This window comes from Diadema antillarum, unplaced genomic scaffold (assembly GCF_040938485.1).
Source record: "Diadema antillarum isolate AM-2024a unplaced genomic scaffold, OU_Dant_1.0 seq00000171_RagTag, whole genome shotgun sequence".
Taxonomy (NCBI): Eukaryota; Metazoa; Echinodermata; class Echinoidea; order Diadematoida; family Diadematidae; genus Diadema; species Diadema antillarum.
In genome coordinates, this window is record NW_027271240.1 from 53,164 (window position 1) to 65,930 (window position 12,767).

The 12,767-nt window shown below is 41.1% G+C and overlaps 1 pseudogene; it reads left to right on the forward strand.

Moving 5' to 3' along the window:
• Positions 1-8,322: 8,322 nt before the first annotated feature.
• Positions 8,323-11,935, forward strand: LOC139728284 (protein dispatched homolog 1 pseudogene; annotated as a pseudogene).
• The last annotated feature ends 832 nt before the right edge of the window (positions 11,936-12,767 follow it).

Sequence of the window (12,767 nt, forward strand, 5' to 3'; positions counted from 1 at the left end):
AGAAAAAGGAAGAGAGGACGAGTAGTGTATGCCTATACAGATATGGCGGTTTTTTTACATCTTGAGACGTAAAAACGCAATCATTGTATTCTTGAATTCCCATGCGATGCATGGTGTGGCTTTCGAGCGCAGTAATATTCCATTTGATATGTCATTGAATTTCGTGGTTTTTTTTTCCAACACACATTGCGTGACCCATAGCAACGTACAGGCAATTACTTGATAGGAAAAAGGCCACGCTCTGAATTCATATCATGGTCTCTGGATCGGAGTTATAATGATAGCACTTTATTTCCCCTACTTTAATTTCCTAGGGGGAAATAGAGCGCTATTACTTTTTTAGCCAAATGTGAATGTGCAAAATAATCATCCAAGCGTGTATGTTCTGACACTGGCAGCAGTGCAGAGACTGAATACACTCAAAAGTATTTTCTAGCATCTCATGCTCTGTGAAATGTCTGTTCACGAGAATTTTTCTTTGTTGTTGTTTGTTCGTCTGCTTGTTTGCTTGCTTTTTTCAGCTTTGTTTTGAGCAGTCTCCCTAGATGCTCGTTAGCTCCTCGGGTAATAGGCCTATACAATGGGGGGTACTGTCTGGTATCAGGCATATAAGTCATAATGGAAAGCTTTGACATGTAGAACAACAGAAGAATCCCGATGAACAACAATATCACCTGCACGCAGCCCTTACCATCAAACAGAACGCGTTTTAACGGATTCTAATTGAACATCTGGGAATACTCTATGTTGTATCCCTTCATGGAGCTTAGTGGTGTTACTCCTTTGTATTAGGAGTGGAACGAAACCAGATTCGTTCTATTAGATAAAAAGATAATGACTGTATTGACAGAATGTAAATAGACATAATAGACGTTAAAAAGGACCGAACAAATCAGTCATACAAGGACCATCGAAACCGGAAGTAGAATGACATATTGATAAAGTATGACCCGTCTGATCAAAAATAGAGCATGCAATCAAAGAACGAGGAATTGCATGATTGCATGTACTAATGTCACTATACACATTGGAGAAAGTCAATTTAATCTCCTGATAACATCAAATCTCTCGCACATATTTGTATTTCTCCATCATGCAGTATAATTATATTAGCAGACCTCGACGGCTCGATGAATTCATGACAGGTGTGTTTAATCAAATGAATAGCCCTGGTATGTATTCACAAACTTTAATACAAATCTGAGATCTGTTCTCATATCGCAAAGATGCAAATGTCAATTGCTCTCATTCTTACAAAATGAAGATATTCTTTGATATATACATCAAATCTATGTTTATAAAGTTTACCAATATTCTTCCCTTCGACCCCCTTTTTACAATATAGATGCTCTTTTTATTAGTCTTTTTTTTCTTCAAAACTATGCATGAAGGTTTCACCTACAATTTCTTCACAATGTTGACTGGAGCCGACTAATGCATTTTCTCCCATTAAAACTATGTGGATATTGTAAGTAAAAGGACCTCCACATAAACACACATGGTTGCTATTAACTCTGCTGCAGGCTTTACACAACTGAATTGCGACCCCTTCCCCATCCCCGGCAGAGCAGAGATGCTTATCTGGTTATTATGGAGCTCTGTTTTTCTACTGAATTGCCCGTTCCTCCATACGAAGCATTGATAATTCTCCAGAATAATGAACGATGTCTCTGCAAAATAATGTTGTTGTCATGGCAATGTTATTTCTAAAGGTCGGGGAAAGAAGTAGCGATCTAGAACTTTAATGGCTTCCCTATATGCAGCGTGTGCTGAAACAGGATGTGATACCCGTCATCGGATAGATGTACCCAATAAACATTCCACTTATTATACTCCTCATTGACATCACAGTGCTTTAGTATGTTTCAAAAAAAAAAAATGACAGCCACTAAGCAATTATTATATGCCATATGTATTACGCTGCGGATTTTGTTTTTACCCGTGGGGAGGGGGCAGATTATATTTGTACTGTATGTCTATATTATGTATATTCGTGCGTGCAGAGGTGGAACATATTATATATATCATGTCTGTTTCAGAAACGGGTTTGATTAAGATCTTTTGTCACACCATGGCACTGATGAAGAGTTGTGACCTTGCCTTTCAGTATTTGAGAGCTATGTTCCGTTTTTAAGATCTTCAAGATCTAGGATTTATTTATGTTTTTTACGGCGTTCTTCTTCTACTGATTCTTATATATATATATATATATATATATATATATATATATGTATATAATATGTATATGTATATATATATATATATATCATATATACATATATACATATATATATATATATATATATATATATATATATAAGAAACAGTAGAAGAACGCCGTAAAAAATAAATCCTAGATCTTGAAGATCTTAAAAAACGGAGCATTGCTCTCAAATACTGAATATACATATATATATATATATATATATATATATATATATATATATATATATATATATATATATACAGTTCTATTATGTTTGACTGCATGATTACTCTATGATCAGATCCATAACACTCCCCTCACAGCACTTGATTAGTGACTGTTACGCATCGATTTGCGTGCCATTGCCAAAATGGATGACGGGTAAACGTTGAGTGCGTTTTTTAATTATTTACCCGTTGCCATACCATCGGTCAACAAAAGGCAGTTCACTGGAATGTTGTCTAAAAGCTCAGCAAGACGAATGGTGTACCCGCCAAGCCTGAAGGTTCCAGCATATAAGGGCCTGTGTTTGAAGCTCCTTGGTTTGATGCAGTGCTCCATGATCTCTGACAAAATCGATCTCTTAAGGAGAAGGGAAGAGTTGTCTTTGCAGTTACAAGTCCATCCGGGTAAGAGTGATCGAAAGACCAGTTTATCGGTACACCTTGTTGACCAGGTTGTTGGCTATAGGGATGATGTCTTGACTGCAGTTCGTTTTTCCGCAGGTTCGTTATATCGAAGGTTCGTTAATCTAAAGATTAAAAAGAATGGTTCAAGATTCTGAAAGTTCTTGTATCCGAAACGGAAAAAAATTGTAATTCCGAAGATTCGTTTAGTAAGCATCTTCTTGTCGTTTTCAGATCAACGAGCCTTATTTCATTTTTCGGATGAACGAGCCTTCGGAATAGCAAGCCTTGTTCATTTTCAGATTATAAATCGAACCTTCGGAGTAACAAACATCTTTTGCTATGACGGCATTGGCCTGTGCGTCCGTCAATGACCGTTCTTCAGCTGAAAGATCAAGGAGTTTCCAACACAAGCTCCTTGGAAAGATCCAAGATCAAGAAGTACGCGAAAGGTCCGCCTATTGGCCGATCCATTATATTTTACAAATACAATGTACAAGCTCAACTATACCCTGCAGTTACCCATGAAAAACGTATGATCAATAAAGTCTTCTATCCTGACAGAAGACGGAAAAGATAAAAGTATTCAATGTGAAACTAGGAAGAAGCCCTGTGGCTTAAGTTTGTTTTCCGCACATTTTATATCATTCGCGACGAACAGCGAGGCAATGAGTGCAAGATAGCACAAGAGAGATCTTCTCCAATCGTAAAAATGAGCTAAAGCCTTGAGTAAATTTGCGCGGTGTGAAATGATAAACCCCTTAGCCAAGATTCCCGACAAAGGCTGATGTGAAAGTATTAATAGGACTACTTTGGACGCTGCCTGGACAGAAATGTCTTATATCAGATCTGTTTATGAGTCCCTGTGTGTGTGTGTGTGTGTGTGTGTGTGTGTGTGTGTGTGTGTGTGTGTGTGTGCGTGTGCGTGTGTGTGTGTGTTTTAGTTGTTTTAGTTTAAACTGACTTATGATGCGGGCGAGCTTTCCCGGTCGTCAGCGATTCCTACTTTTATAGCTCAAAGATGTACCTTTTTTGAGCAAAAGTAAGACAACCTGAGCACGTTGTGTTTTGTATTTTAACGCCTTTCTCACTATTCATAGACAAAATACACTCTCCGTGTTTGACATGATTATAAAGTGAAGTTCCCTGTATCGGAAATCCCGTGAAAATGCCCATGAACATGATGAAAGAAACAGTCAATTGAAAAGTCCCACTTTCCGATTAGCGAAAAGCTGCGACAACGCGAACAGGTTGGCCATCTTTCCGAAACCAATGAGCGATACTGATTATCGGTACTTTTTCATCGTCGAATTTTCACATCAGCAATTGATGACAAGTGCGAATGGTTGACTTTAAAATTTCATTGGTACCAATAAAAAAAAACAGAAATGGGGGATACTAAAGAAAACAAAACAGTAGGTTACTGACACCACTATTATCAGGGGATAGCAGACCAATTCTCTTATATACAGTTGTGTAAAATTATACATACACTGTATAAACCTGGTCATTTTACTATCATACTCCAACCAAAAAGCAACAACAATGAAGTGACTTTATTAAGGAACTAAGAAAAAAAGTCTTTGAAAATAGGGACAGAAACTCAGAGTACGGTAATTGAAAAAAAAAATGATTTTACCCCATCGAAAATAAAAAGAAAACGTGCAAGTGCCAACATTCTATAAATGAATGATACATTCCAATGTTGTTGTATTTTGTTTCAGTGTATCTTTTTTTTTTCTTCAGTTCGGCATTAAACATCAATTTTCATCATGCAATATACCCGAAAACCCCACGACGAAAAAAAAAATAATTCCGTTAGTTAAGATATGAGATTTTATCAAAAATGATGGCAGGACACAGTAATAAACATGTATGGGAAAAAAAATATTTGGTGATTTAGATGCTGAATACAAGGAAATATTACGTCATCATAATAATTGTAATTTGATATCGTGACACCGTGGTTTCGATTTCACCTACCTACGAATTAAATCATTGAAAAAATAAACAGTGCGAGCTGGTGTACAGTGAGGTAGCAATCGGATCCGTTTACATTTTTTTAATGAATGAATGGATAGACAGAATGTATACTCAAATGGGTCGGGTGTGTGAGCGAAAGGCAGTCGTATCGCAATGCGTACTTTACAGTCTGTACGTGCGGGCTGTCTGGGCTGTAAGAAAAATCGATAATGCTGTCACTGTTGGGATAATTGTCTTCTATTGTTAGGCACTGTGTATACAACTCGTCTACTTAGCTACGTGGGTACCACACGACCAGTGTGGCACGGGATCGAGATGTATTTACGGAAATAGGTTTGTAGCAGAACTCGAGATACAGGTTGTCTAAGCCATTGGCGTTCTGCTCTAAGTCTTCAATGCTACCGTGTCGCCTTATGGAGAGGCTAGCATTTTGCGGAGTGTAGACCTAGCTAGTCGATCGTCAGTCGCTTTCAATAAAATGCTACGTCTTTGGGCGTTGATTCTTCGCTTCGTCTCCCAGCCGTTCTCACATTGTCCTGATGACATCATTCGCCATGGCTTGGAGTCACGTTGATTTGTCTTCAAGAACAGAAATTATATAATCAACGTCCTGCAGGGGAAAACCTCAGTAAGGGGAAATCAGGTTGGACGTATACGTCTCTTCAGTATGGTATTGTGGGTTTCCCCGCACGTGTCATTCACCAGCCGAAACTCACTAATGTGTCTAGACCTACAAAGGTTCATGAACACAAGGTGACTTGTTTCTTTTTTGTTGTTTTTCAACCATACCTCAGTTTGAGCCATGAACGCACTTTGATACAGGTGATTCACTTCATTTCTCAGGGTCTTTGACGGCAGAAGTAAATCGTTTTGACACCACATCGAACCAAGCGATGAAATTAAACCAGCCAGCTCCAATCCCGAGAGAGGGGACCAAGGCACCGATGACGAGCACACTGCCGACCAGGGCCGGGGGCAAGCTGTGGCTGATGGTGATAATGAGAGGGAACGAGGTTGTGGCTGCGGTAGGGGGTAAGTTCAATATTGTTGTTTCCCCCATCGGTCTCTGTTTCTTTGCATTGATGCCTACATTAGATTTGCAGACGATACGTTATATATCACGGACTTTTATCTGATTATTAGTTCCCATCTTGTCGCAATATATTAGTGCAATTCTCGGCGTATTGTGCTGACAACGTGGACCACTGTCCTAATTAGACGCAGTTAGCATGAAGATAAGCAAAACATGAATGACGTCCAATAGCTAACAAAGTGTGTGATTTTGACAGTACATCCATATAAATGACTATGATACACAGACTTCTATTCGGCATGTTGTATAGTGAAACTCGAGTTAAGTCTGCTTGTGATAGGAAAAACGTCTAAGCTATCAAAAATGTGAGTATAATCTTGTACCTGCTCGAATATGATATGACATATCGATAACAGAATATGTAAATCTCGATACTATAACGTCAACTATTGCGGAAGATGTTCATCATCGTGAAAGAATGAAGCTAATCTTTTGTCTCAGGAAGAGAGGTAAACACGAAAAATGATTACGACGTTTCTTCCGCGAAGTCTGTCAAGTCAGCTATTGTTTTGATATTTTCGACGCTCACTTTTCAGTCAACTAAAACATTGGCATTGACTATGTCACATGTCCTGATGTATGTGAATTGCCTCTTTATTTATCAAATATCGTCGCAGTGATAGAGACTCCACAATTATGTCTCTTCTGTCGTAATTCCGGAATGCTTGTTTATATATTTCTGGATGTCGTTGATGTTGCAACTTTACCAAGCGAGGTCTTTTTATACACATTTATAGATAAGAGTCAATGCTCCCTTTTCCCACCCTCACCTTCGGAATCTCGGTGCTATAGCCCTCCCGATTCATGTGTTTTCATGCGTTTTTCGGATGTTACTTTTCCCGCTTACTTCATGTTTAGAGCCAAACTTCTAGTACGGGGTTGCCCCCCCCCCTTTTTTTTTCACCCAGGTTTGTGGTTCTGCGGCGCCCTGGCATGTGATACATGTACACTGTAATGTATGTTCTTGTTGTGAAGCCTTTAAGTTGCTAAATTACCGTTCATATGATTATCTTTATGAATAAATTCTGTTTGTGTCATACTTACCTTTCCATTTCAGATTTCAGCCTTAATTCAATAGCTAACTTTTTATTGTCAGTCATTTCTTTTCAGTTTCGCCCTCCCCCTTCCTCCCTAGTGTTTCTTAATCATTAATCTCTATAACAATAACTGAATCCCTTTTATCATAATTATTGCACCATGCAGATACTCTTGGTTTGTGGCAAACTATCCATCCGCTGTGCTGGTCGCAGTGCTGGTCTGTGTCCTCGGTCTTGGGGCCGTGGCAGTCTTCACAGGACCCTTGCCATCCTTCGAAGACCCAATTAAAGTACGTTTAGCAATTGTTACTATCATCTTTGATCAATAACAAGTTGATGGAAATCGTGTTATCAAATGCGGTGGTGTACAATGTTAGGCTTGTAGTGCCAATACAGAGGCCGTAAAGGGCATTTCGTGTGTTTTCTTTACAAATCTGCAAGAACTTTTGGTGTGTAACTTTGTTGCCATTTCTCTGCTTTCAGCTGTCTAGTTTTACGATTATCTACTCACTGCTTGTGATGTGAAGTTATTTTTTCGCTTCTGCACTTCTGACTCGAGCCTTAACGGAACTATTGATTAAGGCTCTAACCTTCTATCTTATAATGATTCCAATTGAGTATTAGACTCTCTAAATCGCCGACCATCCCCTCCCCCGACTTTGCACACAGTACAGTTCATTTGCAGTTTAATCATAAGACGAATGAAATTGGGTATGGACGAATAGAAAGACTAAAGTGGCAGAACCAATACGTGAGTTTGCTTCTGGTGTGGAATTTAGCCGTCTGATATGGCAGTGTCTGCACATGTCAGAACTTTGAAAGATTAGGAGGAACAGTTTCTTCAATAAAAGAATCACTGACATGTCAAACTGGAGACCTGAATCTTAACACAATAATCTCAGATCGCAGTAGCTGTTGAAGTTGCACATGGTCCATGAATTTCGTCATTTATCGATGTCTTTACTCTTTTATGAATTTACATTTGTCAAATTTGTTTTTGTTTATCTCTATTGTAAGATTGATATCAAGACGTGAAAAAAAGCCCGACGGTGCATCAGGCAACATTAATTGTCAATTCTGCAACTTCGTCGATTTGTGTTGCTCTGCAATAATACACAAAGACTTTCGACATGGTAACGGTCGAAACATAGTGACGCTTTTCCACTCAACTGAGTTCATAGCAAAATTCGTTGCTTATCACAGCCTAAACGGCGCATTCTATAGCTTGTATAACTTCCATGTAATGATCCATATTTTTCGTGTTGTGTGCCTGGTCTGCAGGGGTTCCAAGCGCGAGGCACAACCCTGAGCGCTCGCCTTCTGACATATAAGAGACATTCGTCGGAAGACTCTGCAACTGTGTTGTACAACCCTTATCCGTCCACTTTCAACTCCAGTCTGTCTGCAGATGGAACCTTCATCGTCGAAGACTCGGACTCAAGTGACAGCAATCTCACGACGTCGGTACTTCGCTTCACTCCTTCTTGCCAAAATGTTTGTAAGTTGTCCATCTCTCTTGCTCTCTGTCCTTTTCACTTTCGCTCTTTCTCTCTCTCCATTATTTCTATACCGAACCGATACTTTTCTCAAGACTGTAGTTGTTTATAACTAACTAACTGTATTATTTTAGCAGTAGATGACTGGTTGCGTCACTTATGATTCATGTGAGTTCGAATTCTCATCAACGAGTGACTTCTTGAGCACGCATAAACAGGAAACAGGAAAACAAATATAGTTAACTCTTTGATCAAAGTACTTGAAGAGTCGTTTTTGCCGCCTTCTTCACCGTAATAAAAAAACCGAGCAACCGGCTTTATGGTAAAGACATGAAAAGAGGGCACTGATACCTGTTTATTGCCACTTGGTCTAATATCAGATGGTCTACTTCCCAGTTCGTCTAACACCACAACGGCTATAAACTCATTGGTCTAATATAACTTCTGTCTAATGCCCGTTTGGTCTCATCCTCACTTGGTCGAATGACCAGTTTGGCTAATTTCGTTTCGTCTATAAATGACCAGATGGTCTAATTGCAATTTTGTCTCCTTGATTTTTTTTTTTTCCATATCGTCAGATCAACTGTAGGTATTAGACGAAATGGGTATAGCCCACCTGGAAGTAGACCAACTGGTAATGAAGTGGCACATAGACTAAGTGGTCAATTGACGAACTGGTTGCAGACGAAATATGATTAGACCACGTGGGTTGAGACTAAATATCTATTAGACGAAATGGGACTAAACCAAGTGATAGATCACCCTGAAACCGAGGCATCTGAGATTATGTCAGAGCCCAATATTTAACGTGTATTACCAATGCTGCACCACAACGCCTATTCAATTATTCTCTGAGAACTTTATATTTTTTTTCTCATTTTGTAGTGAGCAACCCATTGCGGATGGTGTACCAATCTGACGGTGGAGCGGACATGTTCTCTGCAACCGTCATGAGAGCTGTGTGCCAACACGACCGGGAAAATTATCGCGAGACCGACGGATTCATCAGCTGTTGTTACACGGACAATAGTACCCGCTGTCCAACTTGGTCTCTCGGGCATGTGACGGCCCTCGTCGCCGGTAAAGACTCTTGTGCGGGGATTGTTGAAGCCGACGTAGAAGTTCTGAAAACTGTGCTTCTTGAATGCGTAGACTATTATCGAGATTCAGGTGCTTGTTTTGATGGCACTGATGATATCACCTGCATCGGCGTACCAGACAACTGCACGTACTACAGCACTTTGATTCATACAGTTTTCCATTATCTCACGCCCGATGATTTTGCAGCAATGGTGTCGGAAGGAAATTTTGCTCTAGAGTACACCCTGGTAGCTCCTCCCCTCCCCGAGTGGTATTGGTACGATTTTTACAATGATCATATAAGCTCGTCCTCCCTCCAAGGGGATTCTCTGCGAATAATAGGCATCGGAGGAAATTTCAAGCTCAATCTTTTCGCACCTTATCTATTGTCGGACTCGTTGTACATAGGGGTTGGGTGTGCTTTCGTTTTGCTCGTCATATGGATGTACGTTGGGTCTTTATTCATCACCCTCATGACTGTGTTAGGTATGATTATGGCAATGGTCGTTGCTTATTTTCTTTATCACACCATATTTAGAGTTCCCTTCTTTGGATTCATCAACGTAGTCACGGTTGTACTTGTCATCGGCATTGGTGCTGACGACTGTTTCGTATACGTCGACATCTGGAAGTTAGTCAAGGCAGAAATTGGGGGAGGTCGAGTTAACCATGCTATGATTCTCCAACAGACGCTCAAGCACGCTTCGATCACCATGTTTGTGACGAGTTTCACGACGTCGTCGGCCCTGTTCGCCGGGATCGTCAGCTCAATCACCGCCATTCGCACCTTTTCGGTGTTTGCGGGCAGTTCCATCATCGTCAACTTCGTCCTCACGATGACGTGGATCCCAGCGGCCGTGATGATCCATGAAAAGTACTTCTTATGCAACGGCAACGACGAGGAGGGCTCATCCTGTAAGTGTTGTGGATGTTGGTTTACTGTTGGGCGGTTTTACAACCGTATAGCCAGAGCTGGCAGCACCTTCTTCGAGGTCTATCTGCCAATCGCTATCAATAAATTGAGGATACTGTGGATAATCCTTCTGACTGGGCTTGGAATAGGCGGATTTGTCGTGGTCTTCATCACACCCCGATTGCGCTTGCCGTCCCAGTCCGATTTTCAATTTTTCCGAAGTAGTCACATACTCGAGCGATACGACCAAGTCTACAAGAAGAACTTTGCCTTTGAAAGCGACTCTGCCAGGAACTTGCCCGCCTTCGTTGTGTGGGGTATCAAGGCATTGGATAATGGCGATCACTGGGACCCAGACTCAGAGGGAACGACCGTCATGGACGAAACGTTCGACGTCACATCAGAAGAGGCTCAACAATGGCTGTATGAGTTTTGTGCAAATTTCCGGAATGCGAGTTTCCACGACAGCGACGCAGACCCGTTGCTCGAGGAAGGATGTTTTATCGATTCTTTCCGAGATTTCATGGAGGGGCCATGTATAAATCCATTAGATGGGGGAAGTCTCTCTCCATGCTGTAGTCAAACACATTTTCCTTATACTCCTGATTTATTCGTCCAGTGTGCAAAAGTTTACTCCACGATACGCTGTGTTCTTGACCCCCACATCTGCAATTATGGGAGTCCCGGTCTATTCTTCAGTGACGATGACACTATCGTTGCACTGACTATCAGTTTGCAAACAAATATAAAGTTATCTCAGGATTACCAAGAAATGAGTAACTTCTGGCAGGAGCTAAACCAATTTGTAGACTCACAAGTGGATGATGCGCCAGCGGGAATGGAGAATGGCTGGTTCGTGAGCTTCAACGGTACGCAGCTGTTTTTCTACGATCTACAGAATGGCCTGGCCACCGGTGCACCGCTCTCGGTCGGCGTATCTCTGGCAGTAGCGGCTGTCGTCCTGCTGATAGCCATCAGGAATGTTCTCGTGACCCTGTATGCCATACTAACAATTGCATTTGCAGTTTTCGTCGTCATTGCATCTGTCGTCCTCTTAGGTTGGGAGCTGAACATCTTCGAGTCGACCATCTTGTCACTAGCTGTCGGACTCTCGGTGGATTTCACGATCCACTATGGCGTCTCCTACGGCCAGGCTCCTGACGAAGATCGTGAGGGGCGGTCTATGTTCGCCTTGCGAACACTTAGCGCCGCTCTAACCATGGCGGCCCTAACCACCTTTTTTGCTGGAGCCTTCATGCTGCCCGCAACGGTACTCAGTTACGTGCAATTGGGTACGTTCCTCGTTCTCGTCATGACCATAAGCTGGTTCTACGGAACGTTTCTTTTCGTTTCGATGTGCCGTACCATCGGACCCCAGAAAAGCTTTGCGCAAATCTCTTTATCGTGCTTCGTCAGGAAAACGACGTCTGAAAACACAATTGAAATGACAAGGGAGGACCACGCGCATGAGCAGCATGTGGACACTTCTGACGAAAGATAATATATTTCCAATACGTGCAGTAATGGCATAAATATACATAATAAAGCGTATATATATAATATATACGTATGTATATTCATATATATATATATATATATATATATATATTTACATGTATACATACATATGTATACAACGTCAATGTAATTGTCACTTAAAAGTTTATCCATGCTGGGCCAAAACGCCTGTCACTAGAGGATGAAACCACTTAGGTCTAAAAGCCATTGTCAATTGGCACGTAGAGAGAAAGAAAAAAAAACCCTTTCAAATTCATATACTGTTGCTTCCACGCGGGCGGACAAGAATGTCTAAGGTGTTCAACAAGTTTCTAGGCGTCAAAACTCTGAAAAGCGGACTTGTCATCTCACCAGCAGAAAACTCTCTAAATGTGGACCTCCCGGGAATATCACTGACCTTGAAATTTTGCTTCAACCACGAAATGGATTACCAAGTGAGATGTTATTGTTACCGACAGTAAGTACATATTTCGTTTAACTCACATACCGTTCACACACATTCGTCGGTCGTTAGTCCCACCTGTGTGTGCCGTGTCGAACTTGAAACTCTACGTTCCAGTAAACTGAAACCATGGTGTCCGGCCCTAAATCAAACAAGTACAAGGGGATACCAGGATCTGGCAACTTTTCCTTTAAACTACCAAAGGGTGTAACTGTCCAAAGTACCAGAAAGGCACTGGAAATAATATGCCTATCACGCCTTCTCAATATCGAGACCGACACCGACCTTGAGGACAACCTCATCGAAAAGGACTTGGGTGCGATATACCCTGAGCTAAATCCGGTTATAGTCCGCCATTTTGTCCTCACCCGCA